The following is a 16,399-nucleotide window of genomic DNA, read 5'->3' as shown; positions in this document are numbered from 1 at the left end:
CATACCCTATAACTGTATAGCAGACCCTCTCCTTTCTAATGGGAACATGTCGTACCTTGTTACTGTGGCCCTGCTCTATGTGCCTTTAAATTCTTAGTGGGGTTTTTCCAAAATTTTGGCAGCCCTTGCAGTCACAGCATGGGCATTACCACTTATAGGAGACCCGCTCCTTTATAATGGGAACATTTTTTTTACTGAGACCCTCCTCTATGTCTCTTCAAAGGGGTATTGGGTTGCGTCCAAATTTTTGGCAGCCCTTGCAGTCACTGGATACGCAATAACAGTATAGGAGACCCTCTTGTTAATAATGGGAACAACAAAGCATAGCCGGCTGATGGCTCTCTAACAATAGCTAGGGCCGACTGATGGCTTTTTAAGAATAGTAAGGGCTGTCTGATGTCCCTATAAAAATAGGCTTTATGACTTTCAGAGTCCCTCCATCATAAATAAAACAGGACGTGTCTGATGATGTGTCACACACCACATTGCCTGCTAAGCTTGTAAAATGTTAAAATTACATTTCCCGGTGAATGCATTTGTCTTAAAAAAAAAACTTAAAAAAAACAAAACAATAGGATCTTTCTTTAGTATAAAAAACAGCGTCACCAATTTAACAACAATGTAATCACATTGTTCAGCTCATACACCTCCTCCTCCATCTCCGAAATGACCACATCAGTCACAAACTGACAGCACTGCAGCACTGCCTTGTCCAAGCGGCAACAGGCTGTGCTGAAGATAACATGCTTAATGCTTAATTGACAAACCGCCCAGCGCTGCAGAGTTGTTGAAAGCTGTAACACAGCAGCCTGATCTGTTGCTCTCATCGCTGAACATACAGCCAGGCATGGTCGTGTGTGACAATGGGCGGAACCTGGTGACGGAGAAATGACAGCCGGGGTAGATACGGTTTCCCTCTATGCCAGTCCTTTCACCGAGCTAAAGAATATGGCTGTGGTGAAATACAACTCCCACTGAGAGGCTATTTCAGATTGAAAAACATTGTGCCCACCAGAGGATTTGATACTGAGGGCTAACCTTTCTCCCCCGCTCCAGAGCTCCATAGCAGCTGCAAAGTTAGCGCTATCATGAACTTTCCTGAGGTAGAAGCTAGTATCGGGAAATATCGGATCGGATTGGATCGTACCGATACCCCAAAAATATCGGTTATCGCCGATTCCGATACCGGAAGCGAATGCAAGTCAATGGGACACAAATATCGGAATGAAAATAAACCCTTTCTTTCCTTGTAGGTTAATTCTACATGAAGGAAAACAACTAAGAATAATGTAGAATGTATTGCAGGAGGTGGAGGAGACATTAAAGGCATAGAGGTTTGGCCCAATCAAATGGAATAGCAGGAATTAATATTTTTTTTAAGACGTTCGGAGTTACAAAGATATTGACTATGTTAAGCTTTTTTTATATTTTGTCAGATATTTATGTTTCACTACTTCCATGCTCTTCACCTTCTTTTTTACTTCTCCCACACTTTCTCCTTCATCATCCTCAGCAGCAGCATCTTTTTCATCAACTTCTTCTTCACCTTATTCATCATCTTCTTCTTCACCTTCTTCCTATTATTCTTTTTTTTTACATTCTTCATATTCTTCTTATTCAACTATTATTCTTCCTCATATTCTACTTCTTCATCTTCTTCATATTCTTCTTCTTCATCATATTCTTATTTGTGACAGGCATTCCTGTAGTTGTTATCTATAAAAGTTTGAAGATTACACCTTCCTTTCTGCCTGTCACAAAAGATTTACAACAGGATTTGTCCGCGTTCAGTTTGGCCTGCAGCAGCAGGTATTTTCCAGGGGCACCACGAGGAGCAACGGACTCACCCCCATACACTGCTTAGTTTTCTTCTGCTTATAATTTAGATAATATCTTTTGCTCTGATTTTTAGTCTTATGCTTAATGTTCTTCTGGTTTTTGTTCTACAGCTTCTTATTCTTGTGCTTCTTGGTCTTCTGTCTCTTGTTCTTCTGTATCTTGGTGGTTGTCTTCTTGTTCTTTGTCCTCTTGGTCATCTTCTTCAGGGTCATCTTCTTGGTCTTTTTTGGGGTGGTCTTCAGGGTCGTCGTCTTCAGGGTCATCATCTTCGAGGTCCTCGTCTTCTTCGGGGTGGCCTTCAGGGTCGTCGTCTTCAGGGTAGTCGTCTTCGGGGTCCTCGTCTTCTTCGGGGTGGTCTTTAGGGTCATCGACTTCAGGGTCGTCGTCTTCTGGGTCCTCGTCCTCTTCGGGGTGGTCTTCAGGGTCAACGTTTTCAGGGTCGTCATCTTCAGGGTCCTTGTCCTCTTCGGGATGGTCTTCAGGGTCGTCATCTTCGGGGTCGTCGTCTTCGGGGTCGTCATCTTCGGGGTCGTCGTCTTCTTTGGGGTGGTCTTCAGGGACATCGCCTTCAGGGTCATCGTCTTCGGGGTCCTCGTCTTCTTCGGGGTGGTCTTCAGGGTCGTCGTCTTCAGGGTCATCGTCTTCGGGGTCCTCGTCTTCTTCAGGGTGGTCTTCAGGGTCGTCGTCTTCAGGGTCGTCATCTTCGGGGTCGTCGTCTTCGGGGTCGTCATCTTGGGGGTCCTCGTTTTCTTCGGGGTGGTCTTCAGGGTCGTTGTCTTCAGGGTCGTCATCTTCGGGGTCCTCGTCTACTTCGGGGTGGTCTTCAGGGTCGTCGTCTTCGGGGTCCTCGTGTTATTTGGGGTGGTCTTCAGGGTCGTCGTCTTCAGGGTCGTCGTCAGGGAGATCAAGAGTGATAACCAAAAATCATTAAAAAACTCTTGAACTTGGAAATGTAGCAGAAGGTATAAGAATGCTGAGGAACTGCGAAGAACTAGCTGACGGCACAGGAACCCGGATGGGTAGCAGAAGGTACAAAAGCCAATGGAACTACCGAGGACAAGCTGATGGTACTGGAACCCGGTTACTAAGCAGGAGGTACCTGTGCCAGAAAGCACTACCAAGGACCAGCAGACGTTGGTGGAACTCGGATACCGAGAAGGAGTCACCTAAGCCAAAGGCACTGCCTGGAACCAGCTGATGTTACTGGTACCCAAGGGGACATATTCAAGATTGACTTCCAAAGAACCAGCTAATGGTACTGGAACTCAGATAGGCAGCAGAAGGTACACATGAAAAAAAAAGTTGCAAGGCCGCGAGCCGGCCGGAGTTACCGAAACCCACAGTCCTACAGGGGGTGCTTGTCGTATTGGCACTATGGAACCAGCCTTCATTGCCAGATCATGCAGCCCACATAGGAGTCACTTAAACTGCAGGCACCATAGAGTCGGCTAATCAGACTGCAACACGACAGGACAACGTATTGGAGGCAAAGTGACGTTGACACTACCCGGAAACAGCTGGTGTGCTGGAACCAGGCTGGGCAGGAGGGAGTACCCGTGCCAAAGACACTGCTGGGAAACAGCTGACGATACTGGAACCCGGATGGGTAGCAGAAGGTACAAGAGCCAGAGGAACTACCGAGGACCAGCTGATGGTAATGGAACACGGTTACTAATCAGGAGTTACCTGTGCCAGAAAGCACTACCAAGAACCAGCAGACGTTGGTGGAACTCGGATACCGAGAAGGAGGCACCTAAGCCAAAGGCACTGCCTGGAACCAGCTGATGTTACTGGAACCCAGGGGGACATATTCAAGATTGACTTCCAAAGAACCAGCTAATGGTACTGGAACTCAGATAGGCAGCAGAAGGTACACATGAAAAAAAAAGCTGCAAGGTCGCGAGCCGGCCGGAGTTACCGAAACCCACAGTCCTACAGGGGGTGCTTGTCCTTTTGGCACTATGGAACCAGCCTTCATTGCCAGATCCCGCAGCCCACATAGGAGTCATCTAAACTGCAGACAGCTTAGAGTAGGCTAACCCGACCGCAACACGACAGGACAACGTATTGGAGGCAAAGTGAAGTTGACACTACCCGGAAACAGCTGACGTGCTGGAACCAGGCTGGGCAGGAGGGAGTACCCGTGCCAAAAACACTGCTGGGAAACAGCTGACGGTACTGGAAACCGGATGGGTAGCAGAAGGTCCAAGAGCCAATGGAACTACCGAGGACCAGCTGATGGTACCAGAACCCGGTTACTAAGCAGGAGGTAGCTGTGCCAAAAAGCACTATCAAGGACCAGCAGACGTTGGTGGAACTCGGATACCGAGAAGGAGGCACCTAAGCCAAAGGCACTACCTGGAACCAGCTGATGTAACTGGAACCCAGGGGGACATATTCAAAATTGTCTTCCAAAGAACCAGCTAATGGTACTGGAACTCAGATAGGCAGAAGAAGGTACACATGAAAAAAAAAGTTGCAAGGCCGTGAGCCGGCCGGAGTTACCGAAACCCACAGTTCTACAGGGGGTGCTTGTCCTATTGGCACTATGGAACCAGCCTTCATTGCCAGATTCCGCAGCCCACTTAGGAGTCATCTAAACTGCAGACACCTTAGAGTCTGCTAACCCGACCGCAACACGACAGGACAACGTATTGGAGGCAAAGTGACGTTGACACTACCGGGAAACAGCTGGCGTGCTGGAACCAGGCTGGGCTGGAGGGAGTACCCGTGCCAAAGACACTGCCGAGAACAAGCTGATGATACTGGAACCCGGATGTGTAGCAGAAGGTACAAGAGCCAACGGAACTACCAAGGACCAGCTGATGGAACTGGAACCCGGTTACTAAGCAGGAGGTACCTGTGCCAGAAAGCACTACCAAGGACGAGCAGACGTTGGTGGAACTCGGATACCGAGAAGAAGGCACCTAAACCAAAGGCACTGCCTGGAACCAGCTGATGTTACTGGAACCCAGGGTAACATATTCAAGATTGACATCCAAAGAACCAGCTAATGGTACTGGAACTCAGATAGGCAGCAGAAGGTACACATGAAAAAAAAAGTTGCTAGGCCCCGAGCCGGCCGGAGTTACCAAAACCCACAATCCTACAGGGGGTGCTTGTCCTATTGGCACTATGGACCCAGCTTTTATTGCCAGATCCTGCAGCCCACATAGGAGTCATCTAAACTGCAGGCACCATAGAGTCGGCTAACCCGACCGCAACATAACAGGACAACGTATTGGAGGCAAAGTGACGTTGACACTACCCGGAAACAGCTGGCATGCTGGAACCAGGCTGGGCAGGAGGGAGTACCCGTGCCAAAGACACTGCCGAGAGCCAGCTGATGGTACTGGAACCCGGATGGGTAGCAGAAGGTACAAGAGCCAATGGAACTACCGAGGACCAGCTGATGGTACTGGAACCCGTTTACTAAGCAGGAGGTACCTGTGCCAGAAAGCTCTACTAAGGACCAGCTGACATTGGTGGAACTCGGATACCGAGAAGGAGGCACCTGAGCCAAACGCACTGCCTGGAACCAGCTGATGTTACTGGAACCCAGGGGGACATATTCAAGATTGACTTCCAAAGAACCAGCTAATGGCACTGGAACTCAGATAGGCAGCAGAAGGTACACATGAAAAAAAAAGTTGCAAGGCTGCGAGCCGGCCGGAGTTACCGAAACCAACAGTCCTACAGGGGGTGCTTGTCCAATTGACACTATGGAACTGGCCTTCATTGCCAGATGTCGCAGCCCACATAGGAGTCACCTAAACTGCAGGCACCATAGAGTCGGCTAACCCGACCGCAACACGACAGGACAACGTATTGGAGGCAAAGTGACGTTGACACTACCCGGAAACAGCTGGCGTGCTGGAACCAGGCTGGGCAGGAGGGAGTAACCATGCCAAAGACACTGCTGGGAAACAGCTGACGGTACTGGAACCCGGATGGGTAGCAGAAGCTACAAGAGCCAATGGAACTGCCGAGGACCAGCTGATGGTACTGGAACCCAGTTACTAAGCAGGAGGTACCTGTGCCAGAAAGCACTACCAAGGACTAGCAGACATTGGTGGAACTCGGATACCGAGAAAGAGGCACCTAAGCCAAAGGCACTGCCTGGAACCAGCTGATGTTACTGGAACCCAGGGGGACATATTCAAGATTGACTTCCAAAGAACCAGCTAATGGTACTGGAACTCAGATAGGCAGCAGAAGGTACACATGAAAGAAAAAGTTGCAAGGCCGCGAGCCGGCCGAAGTTACCGAAACCCACAGACCTACAAGGGGTGCTTGTGCTATTGGCACTATGGAACCAGCCTTCATTGCCAGATCCCGCAGCCCACATGGCAGCCACCTAAACTGCAGGGACCATAGAGTCACCTAACCCGACCGCAACACAACAGGAAAATGTATTGGAGGCAAAGTGACTTTGACACTACCCGGAAACAGCTGGCGTGCTGGAACCAGGCTGGGCAGGAGGGAGTACCCGTGCCAAAGACGCTGCCGAGAACCAGCTGACGGTACTGGAACCCGGATGGGTAGCAGAAGGTACAAGAGCCAATGGAACTACCAAGGACAAGCTGATGGTACTGCAACCCGGTTACTAAGCAGGAGGTACCTGTGCCAGAAAGCACTACCAAGGACCAGCAGACATTGGTGGAACTCGGATACCGAGAAGGAGTCAACTAAGCCAAAGGCACTGCCTGGGACCAGCTGATGTTACTGGAAGCCAGGGTGACATATTCAAGATTGACTTCCAAAGAACCAGCTAATGGTACTGGAACTCAGATAGGCAGCAGAAGGTACACATGAGAAAAAAAGTTGCTAGGCCGCGAGCCGGCCGGAGTTACCAAAACCCACAGTCCTACAGGGGGTGCTTGTCCTATTGGCACTATGGACCCAGATTTTATTGCCAGATCCTGCAGCCCACATAGGAGTCATCTAAACTGTAGGCACCATAGAGTCGGCTAACCCGACGGCAACATAACAGGACAACGTATTGGAGGCAAAGTGACGTTGACACTACCCGGAAACAGCTGGCGTGCTGGAACCAGGCTGGGCAGGAGGGAGTACCCATGCCAAAGACACTGCCGAGAACCAGCTGACGGTACTGGAACCCGGATGGGTAGCAGAAGGTACAAGAGCCAATGGAACTACCGAGGACCAGCTGATGGTACTGGAACCCGTTTACTAAGCAGGAGGTACCTGTGCCAGAAAGCTCTACCAAGGACCAGCTGACGTTGGTGGAACTCGGATACCGAGAAGGAGGCACCTGAGCCAAACGCACTGCCTGGAACCAGCTGATGTTACTGGAACACAGTGGGACATATTCAAGATTAACTTTCAAAGAACCAGCTAATGGTACTAGAACTCAGATAGGCAGCAGAAGGTACACATGAAAAAAAAATTGCAAGGCCGCGAGCCGGCCGGAGTTACCGAAACCCACAGTCCTACAGGAGGTGCTTGTTCTATTGGCACTATGGAACCAGCCTTCATTGCCAGTTCCCGCAGCCCACATAGGAGTCATCTAAACTGCAGCCACCTTAGAGTCGGCTAACCCGACTGCAACACGACAGGACAACGTATTGGAGGCAAAGTGACGTTGACACTACCCGGAAACAGCTGGCGTGTTGGAACCAGGCTGGGCAGGAGGGAGTACCCGTGCCAAAGACACTGCTGGGAAACAGCTGACGATACTGGAACCCGGATGGGTAGCAGAAGGTCCAAGAGCCAATGGAACTACCGAGGACCAGCAGATGGTACTTGAACCCGGTTACTAATCAGGAGGTACCTGTGCCAGAAAGCACTATCAAGGACCAGCAGACGTTGGTGGAACTCGGATACCGAGAAGGAGGCACCTAAGCCAAAGGCATTGCCTGGAACCAGCTGATGTTGCTAGAACCCAGGGGGACATATTCAAGATTGACTTCCAAAGAACCAGCTAATGGTACTGGAACTCAGATAGGCAGCAGAAGGTACACATGAAAAAAAAAAGTTGCAAGGCCGCGAGCCGGCCGGAGTTACCGAAACCCACAGTCCTACAGGGGTTGCTTGTGCTATTGGCACTATGGAACCAGCCTTCATTGCCAGATCCCGCAGCCCACATAGAAGTCACCTAAACTGCAGGCAACATAGAGTCACCTAACCCAACCGCAACACGACAGGACAACGTATTGGAGGCAAAGTGACGTTGACACTACCCGGAAACAGCTGGCGTGCTGGAACCAGGCTCTGCAGGAGGGAGTACCCGTGCCAAAGACACTGGTGGGAAACAGCTGGTGGTGCTGGAACCCAGGGTAAATACTGAAAACAGAGAGGAGCCAGAGGCCTAATTGGAGCAAGTTTAAAATCAGTAGTAGTGTGTATGTGGACAGAGCAGGAGAAATTGCCGGACACACAGCAGGGGAACAGCTGACGTTACTGAACCCCATTAACACTGGAGCAAGTGTTGACTGTGCAGACGGCACTTCTGAGCAGCAACTGGCGGTGTTAGAGCCAAGGGTAAATACTGAAAACAGAGAGGAGCCAGACAGAGGCCTAATTGGAGCAAGTTTAAAATCAGCAGTAGTGTGAATTTGGACAGAGCAGGAGAAATTGCCGGACACACAGCAGGGGAACAGCTGGCGTTACTGAACCCCAATAACACTGGAGCAATTGTTGACTGTGCAGACGGCATTTCTGAGCAGCAACTGGCAGTGTTGGAGCCCAGGGTAAATACTAAAAACAGAGAGGAGCCAGAGGCCTAATTGGAGCAAGTTTAAAATCAGTAGTAGTGTGAATATGGACAGAGCAGGAAAAATTGCCGGACACACAGCAGGGGAACAGCTGACGTTCCTGAATCCCAATAACACTGGAGCAAGTGTTGACTGTGCAGACGGCACTTCTGAGCAGCAACTGGCGGTGTTGGAGCCAAGGGTAAATACTGAAAACAGAGAGGAGCCAGACTGAGGCCTAATTGGAGCAAGTTTAAAATCAGTAGTAGTGTGAATTTGGACAGAGGAGGAGAAATTGCCGGACACACAGCAGGGTAATAACTGACGTTACTGAACCCCAATGACACTGGAGCAAGTGTTGACTGTGCAGACGGCACTTCTGAGCAGCAACTGGCGGTGTTGGAGCCCAGGGATTACAGTTCAGGTGGTAGAAACATGAACACAACAGGAGACCTGGATACTTTTGACAACCAATTATTTAATCTGGAAGAGGACTGGCAAAGTCATGCGAGATCCAGTCCTTGTTCATTTTCAGAAAAGTAAGCCAGTCAACGTTATCGGAGGATAGTCGCATGCGACAGTCTGTTAGTACACCACCTGCAGCACTAAAGACGCGTTCTGATAATACACTAGCAGCAGGGCAAGCCAGCACCTCCAATGCATACTGGCTAGGCTCTGGCCATGTATCCAGCATAGAGACCCAAAACTTGATGGGGGAAGAGCCGTCTGGGAGTACACTGAGAGGGCAAGACATGTAGTCTGTCACCATCTGACGGAAACGTTGCCTCCTGCTGACTAGAGCCGTCTGTGATGGTGTAGACATTTGTGGCAGGGACGCAAAACTTTGCCACATTTGGGCCATACTGGTCTTGCCTTGTGCTGAGGTGCTGCTTCTGCTCCCTCTTTGTGCAGAGCTTCCTCCACTGCCTCAACGCACTGAGCTGCTTTGTAAATCACTAGCAGCACTGCTCTCGGTGGAATGGAGAACATGATGGAATGCACCAGTGTGTCTTGGTACTCCCACATTTTACGCTCCCAGTTCAACGGTGTTATGAGGCTTTGTAAGTTGTCCCGGTAGCGAGGATCTAGGAGGTTGGACACCCAATAATCAGCCGTGTTGAGAATGTGGGTGATGCAGCGGTCGTTTCTCAGGCAATGCAGCATGACATCAACCATGTGCTGCAGACTGCCAACTGGCCAAGAAAAGCTGTCGCCTGCTTGAGGCGTGATCTCTGCCTGTTCTGCATCACCCTACCCTCACTCTAGATACTGACTACTAGAGCATTGAGTACCTCCCTCCTCAGGACAGATGTCTACCTCCTCCATTGACTACTCCTCATCCTCCTCACAAAGTGTCCCCTGCCTTTGTGAGGAACCACGTTGCGCAGACTGTACAGAATCAGATGGCATTTGTGACTCCTCATCCTCCACCCCTTCCAAAACCTCCTCCCTTAGTGCTTGCAGTGTTTTTTCAAGCAGGCAGATAAGGGGGATAGTCATGCTGACTAGTGCATCATCTGCACTCGCCATCTGCGTGGAATAATCGAAGGCACGCAAAACGTGTCAGATGTCCTTCATAGAGGCCCACTCAGTGGTGGTGAAGTGTGAACGGTAAGCAGTGCGACTTGTTTGCGCCTGCTGCAGCTGGTACTCCATTACTGCTGCCTGCTGCTCACACAACCTCTCCAACATATGTAACGTGGAATTCCACCTGGTGGGTAGGTCACATATGATGCGATGTTCCGTAAGGCGTAATGGGCGCTGAAGAGCTGCAATGCGCGATCTTGTGATGCTGGAACGCCGCAAGTGAGCGCACTCTATGCGGACCTTGTGTAGCAGTGCATCAAGATCCGGATAGTCCCTCAAAAAACTCTGCACGACCAAGTTGAGAACATGTGCCAGACATGGGATGTGAGTGAGGTTGCCTAGGCCCAGAGCTGCCACCAGATTTTGGCCATTGTCACACACTACCATGCCTGGCTGGAGATTCGCTGGCACAAACCACACGTCGCTCTGCTGCTTGATGGCATTCCAGAGCTCCTGCGCTGTGTGGCTTCGATTCTCCAAAGAAATTAATTTCAATACGGCCTGTTGACGTTTGGCCACGGCTGTGCTCATATCGGTAGTAACAGGTAACCCGTTCACGGGTCGATGTGGAGGTAGACCGTGACGGCTCCTGCAGCGCTGATTCAGAGGAACTGGAGTATGAGGAGGAGTCAATGTGTACAGACTGGATTTCTGCAAACCTTGGAGATGGCAGAACACGTACAGCGCCACTCTCAAGATCTGTACCCGGCTCTACATCATTTACCCAATGGGCAGTGAGGGAAAGGTATCGTCCCTGTCCATGCTTACTGGTCCACGCATTGGTGGTCAGGTGGACCTTGCTACTGACGGCGTTTTGTAGCGCATGTTTAATTTTTCCCTCCACATGCTGTTGCAGGGCAGGGACGGCTTGCCTGCTGAAATAAAAGCGGCTGGGCACGTTGTATTGTGGGACTGCCAATGCCATCAAGTTACGGAAGGTGTCAGTCTCCACCAGCCTGAATGATAGCATTCCAAGGGGCAGCAGTTTTGCAATGCCAGCATTCAGAGCCTGTGCTCGGGGGTGGTTTGTCGAGTATGGGTGCCTTTTCTCCCATGCCTGTGCTAACGATGGCTGTAGAAAGGCCTGGGAGTGTGAGGATGAGAGGGAACGTGGTGCTGTGGGTGGAATGACACTGTGTCTCTGTACAACAGTGCCAGAGGTTCTTCCATGACGATCCTGTGAGGAAGCCGAACCAGCTGTGTGTGAGCTGGAGGAAGAGGCTACAACATGAGCTGAAGAGATGGTAGGTGGCGCTGTAGGTTGGCCTAGGTTTTCAGTGTGTCTTTGTAACTCTACCACGTGCTTGATCCGCACATGTTTCCACATATCTGTGGTATTGAGGTTGCTGACACATTTCCCTCTTTTCACTTTCTGATTACACAGCTTGCATTTGACAAAGAAAATGTAATCTGCAACTGTGTCAAAAAAGGACCAGGCACTGCAAGTCTTGGGAACGCCCGTTTTGGGTTTTGGAAGATGCATGCTCCTAGTGGGTGCTGAAGTGGAGGCTACAGGCAACCAAGTCTGCCCCCTGCCTCTCCCTCCTTTTTGGGCTGTTCGGGGAATCTCTTCCTCAGAGCTGCTCCCACCACCTTCCTGTACCTCACGCCATGATGGGTCAAGGACCTCATCATCTACACTACCCTCTTCAAACAACTGCTTCTCCTGGGTAGTCTCGACAGCACAGTAAGCACCAGAAAGTGGCACCTGAGTCTCATCATCAGATGTGTACTGAGGTGTGCTGACCATAGGCACTGGCCCACCCGCCTCTTCAGATTCAGAGAGACAAAGTGGTTGCGCATCACTGCATACTACCTCTTCTTCAAATTCTAGAATTCTGCTTGGCTGGCCCCCTCTTTCCAAGCCAAGAAATTCAGAGAACAGAAGTAGAGATGGCTCCTGTCCAGGGCTCTCTGACTGCCTGGGCAATTTGGCAGGTGGTGAAAAGACAGATGGGTGCTCTTCTGTGCTCAGGACCTGAAAGGATCTGGAAGTAATTGAAGTCGATGCGTTAGCTGCAATCCATCCGACAACGGCTTCAATTTGTTCCTCCAGCAGCAGTGGGGTATGGCGAGCTCCTACAAAGCTGCGCATAAAGGACTGTTCCCTGGTAAAACTGGGGGATTCTGAGTCACTGGTGCCCGCAGCAGGCACAGAATGCCCACGTGCTATCCCTACAGAAACTCCACGCCCTCGCCCACGACCACATGCCTTACTCCCTGCCTTCTTCATCTTGGTAGACTGATAAAGATACGCAGAAAATTACTAGGAGCTTAGTGTGCTTATTCCTGAACAACTGCTAACAGGTATAAGAAACACTAATTTTATAAAGTGTGGACTAGACTTTAATATGAGCTAATGTGACCTACACAACTGTAAAGTGGAGTGTTTGGTGAACTTTATTTACGTTTTTTTTTTCACAAAAAGACACTGGATGTGCCCAAAGATGTAAAACCGATAGTATCACAAACTTTTTGTAGCTATTACAATGCAGGAAGGTAACCAACAATGCAATAGATGAGGCTACTAAAAATAGGCTAATACTAATCTGGCTGGGGCTGCAGGGCCCAATGCTGCAGAAAGGCTCCTCTAACTACTCCTATATAGTGTGTTGGGAACCAATGTAGCTGGATATGGATGGAACCACCACACTAATAGGAGAAATCAGGAAAAATTATCAATTAGCAAAAAAGGACAATGTATGAGGCGGTGACGCACGCTGAGCGGACTACAACCGGACGTGGCTGCAGAACGCACTACAGCGTGAGCTGCACTCACACACAGAGACCTCGCAGACAGCCGTGAACAGTACAGAGAACTGTGCACTAGCGCTGCAAGGCAAAAGAAAGCTTCTCTATCTACTCCTATATAGTGTGTTTGGAAGCAATCTAGCTGGATACGGATGGAACCACGCTAATAAGAGAAATCAGGAAAAATGAGCAGCACTAATGCAAAAAAGGACAATGTATGAGGCAGTGACGCACGCTGAGAAGACTACAACCGGATGTGGCTGCAGAACACACTACAGCGTGAGCTGCACTCACACACAGAGACCTTGCAGACAGCCGTGAACAGTGCAGAGAACTGTGCACTAGTGCTGCAAGGCAAAAGAAAGCTTCTCTATCTATTCCTATATAGTGTGTTTGGAAGCAATCTAGCTGGATACGGATGGAACCACCACACTAATAGGAGAAATCAGGAAAAATGAGCAGCACTAATGCAAAAAAGGACAATGTATGAGGCCGTGACGCACGCTGAGCGGACTACAACCGGACGTGGCTGCAGAACACACTACAGCGTGAGCTGCACTCACACACAGAGACCTCGCAGACAGCCATGAACAGTGCAGAGAACTGTGCACTAGCGCTGCAAGGCAAAAGAAAGCTTCTCTATCTACTCCTATATAGTGTGTTTGGAAGCAATCTAGCTGGATACGGATGGAACCACACTAATAGGAGAAATCAGGAAAAATGAGCAGCACTAATGCAAAAAAGGACAATGTATGAGGCAGTGACGCATGCTGAGCGGACTACAACCGGACATGGCTGCAGAACGCACTACAGCATGAGCTGCACTCACACACAGAGACCTCGCAGACAGCCGTGAACAGTGCAGAGAACTGTGCACTAGCGCTGCAATGCAAAAGAAAGCTTCTCTATCTACTCGTATATAGTGTGTTTGGAAGCAATCTAGCTGGATACGGATGGAACCACACTAATAGGAGAAAGCTGGAAAAATGAGCAGCACTAATGCAAAAAAGGACAATGTATGAGGCAGTGATGCACGCTGAGCGGACTACAACCGGTCGTGGCTGCAGAACACACTACAGTGTGAGCTGCACTCACACACAGAGACCTCGCAGACAGCCGTGAACAGTGCAGATGTGACACCCCAGGGGTCTGGTTGTCACAGTGATAGAGATATTACGTCTGAGAGCAGGTGGGAGGTCCTTTGGTCAGGGATCCTGTGCATGCCACACCTCCTGCCCAGCCTTGGGAGGGGAAGAACTTCCCCTGTATAAACCCGGGGCTGAGGCAGGGTGAGTGAGTCCAGGAAGAGTAGAGACAAGAGCAGCATAGGAAGCAGCAGAGTCACAAGGAGTCAGGGGCTGGCAGCTAAAGAGCTCGCCCTGACTAAGAAGATTCTTTACCGGACCCGGAGTCCGAGGCTGTGGGGACTAACTTCTACCCAGCAGCAGAATCCGTCAGGCAGGGGATTTCAGGTCCCCTGGCCCAGAAGCCCGAAGGCCCGGTCACACGCGTGGGACCAGCACCGCCATCGTGGAGCGGAAGCCATTAGAAGGCCCCGAGTCACCGGCCATACGGGTGAGCACCACACGGTACACTCAGGGACGTGGGCTACTTACATCAGCTTCTAGCAAGGTAGCCAGAAGAGTACAGTCAGCTTGGGAGGCCTACAACTACGCCTGGCCAGGGGAGATCCCATCTGCTCAAGGACTGACCAGGCCCCGTTCGCTAGCAAGTACTCCGGGAGGGTCTATCGTTGTTACCAGTAAAGACCCTGAACGCTACCATACCGTCTCTGAGTGGTTCCTGCTACCCCCATCATCCACGTCGGCTGCCCTGAGGCCATACCCCTCCCGTTGGGGGTTATACTATCACGCTGCACCATCCTTCCACCGGCCTCAGCGGTCTGCCCTGCAGCAGCAGCCCCCTGGCTGCATTCAACGGGTGGCGTAGTCATCAACCATTTTCTACCGCTAACAGACTGCCGTCCAGTTTGACTCCCTGGGCACGGACCGGGTCACCGCCACGAGACTACAACCCTAAACAGATCCGGCTCCGGGTAAGCTCCCGCGTGCGCAACGCAGCGCGACACAGGCCCAGGGGCGCGTCAACTTTGGCGTAGTCGGCAGGATCACGTGCCCGCAACCACCGGGTACTGCGTGCCTGAAAAGCAAAGACTGTTCAAACTTACCAGTGGTGAAGATTCCCGCCATCGGTGAAGATTCCCGCCATCCGGCGTCATCTTCAGCCTTCTTCCCGCCATCCGTGGAGTTTTCCCGCCATTGGACGCCATCTTGAGGACGCCGCGCGGGAAGAAGAGGGGCGTGGACTCCGAAAGCGCGCGAGAACTGAAGCCCCGCCTCACGTCCGGACGTTGCGTAAGGTCCTGGAAGGAGCCCAGCAGACGCCGACGTCACAGGAGCGCGACGGAAGGTCCTCAACCCTGACGATCCACTGCGGAGCCGCGGCCTACGGAACAGGATCATCGCAAGGTAGGCCACGGTCCACTAGGGGGGAGGAAGATGTCGGATACGGAGGAGAGCTCCACTGCCTCAACCCCCGCCAGCGCTACCGCTGTTGCAGTTATGCCCTTCACCATGCCCTATATCCCGGGAGCAGCTTGGCTACCCCAGTACTCAGGGGAGTCACATACCCTGCATGACTTTAGAGAAAAGCTGGATAGCCTCTTCCAGGTGTACCCCCTCACAGAAGAGCAAAAAGTGAGCATCCTGGTGGCCCAACTAACTGGGGCAGCCAAAAGGGAAGTAAAATCCTGGCCACCTGGGAGGAAGACTGTCGCAGGGATACTAACCCGGCTGAAGGACACCTTTGATACCCGCACCTCAGCCGAGATTAAACTTAGATTCTACGGGTGCAAGCAGCGAGCGCATGAGAGTATAAGGGACTATGCACTCAACCTACAAGAGGCCCTGAGGGCCATTAAGCAGACCGACCCTAATGGAGTGGGAAACGAGGACAGGCTGTTGACCGAACAATTTATAGAGGGTTTATATTGCAATGCCCACCGCACCCAGTTGCGGGCAATGGCCTTACAGGACCCTCATCTAGAATTTGCACAGTTCAAGGACAGAGCCATCCGGGTGCTCCGAGAACCGGCACCAGGTGGCGTTGTGACCCACAGACGCCCCACTACCACTTACTACCAGGAGGCGGCGCCCTTGTCAGCAGGGCCTGTGGGAGCTGATGCGCAGGCTTTGGACAATGACCCGGCTCCAGACCTACACCATCAGGTCCAAGAGCTAGCTAAAAGCGTTGCTGCGCTAACCCGAACTGTGCAGTCTTTACAGGTCTCCACTCCAGGGAAGATCCAGCTGGCATCCGGACCGGAGGACATCCCGTGGCGTCGACCAAGGAGGACCCCACCGGCCAGAGGAAGACCCAGTGACCGATACAGCAAGGACGGACGACCCATCTGCCGCCGCTGCAATCAACCCGGACATATGGAAAGGTACTGTTCTTTAAACGGGCACAACCTGGGGTAGAGGGCC

Source organism: Phyllobates terribilis, unplaced genomic scaffold (genome assembly GCF_046119375.1).
Source record: "Phyllobates terribilis strain yellow unplaced genomic scaffold, ASM4611937v1 Scaffold_8__6_contigs__length_399053987, whole genome shotgun sequence".
NCBI classification, from domain to species: domain Eukaryota; kingdom Metazoa; phylum Chordata; class Amphibia; order Anura; family Dendrobatidae; genus Phyllobates; species Phyllobates terribilis.
Note: the sequence above shows the minus strand (reverse complement) of the source record.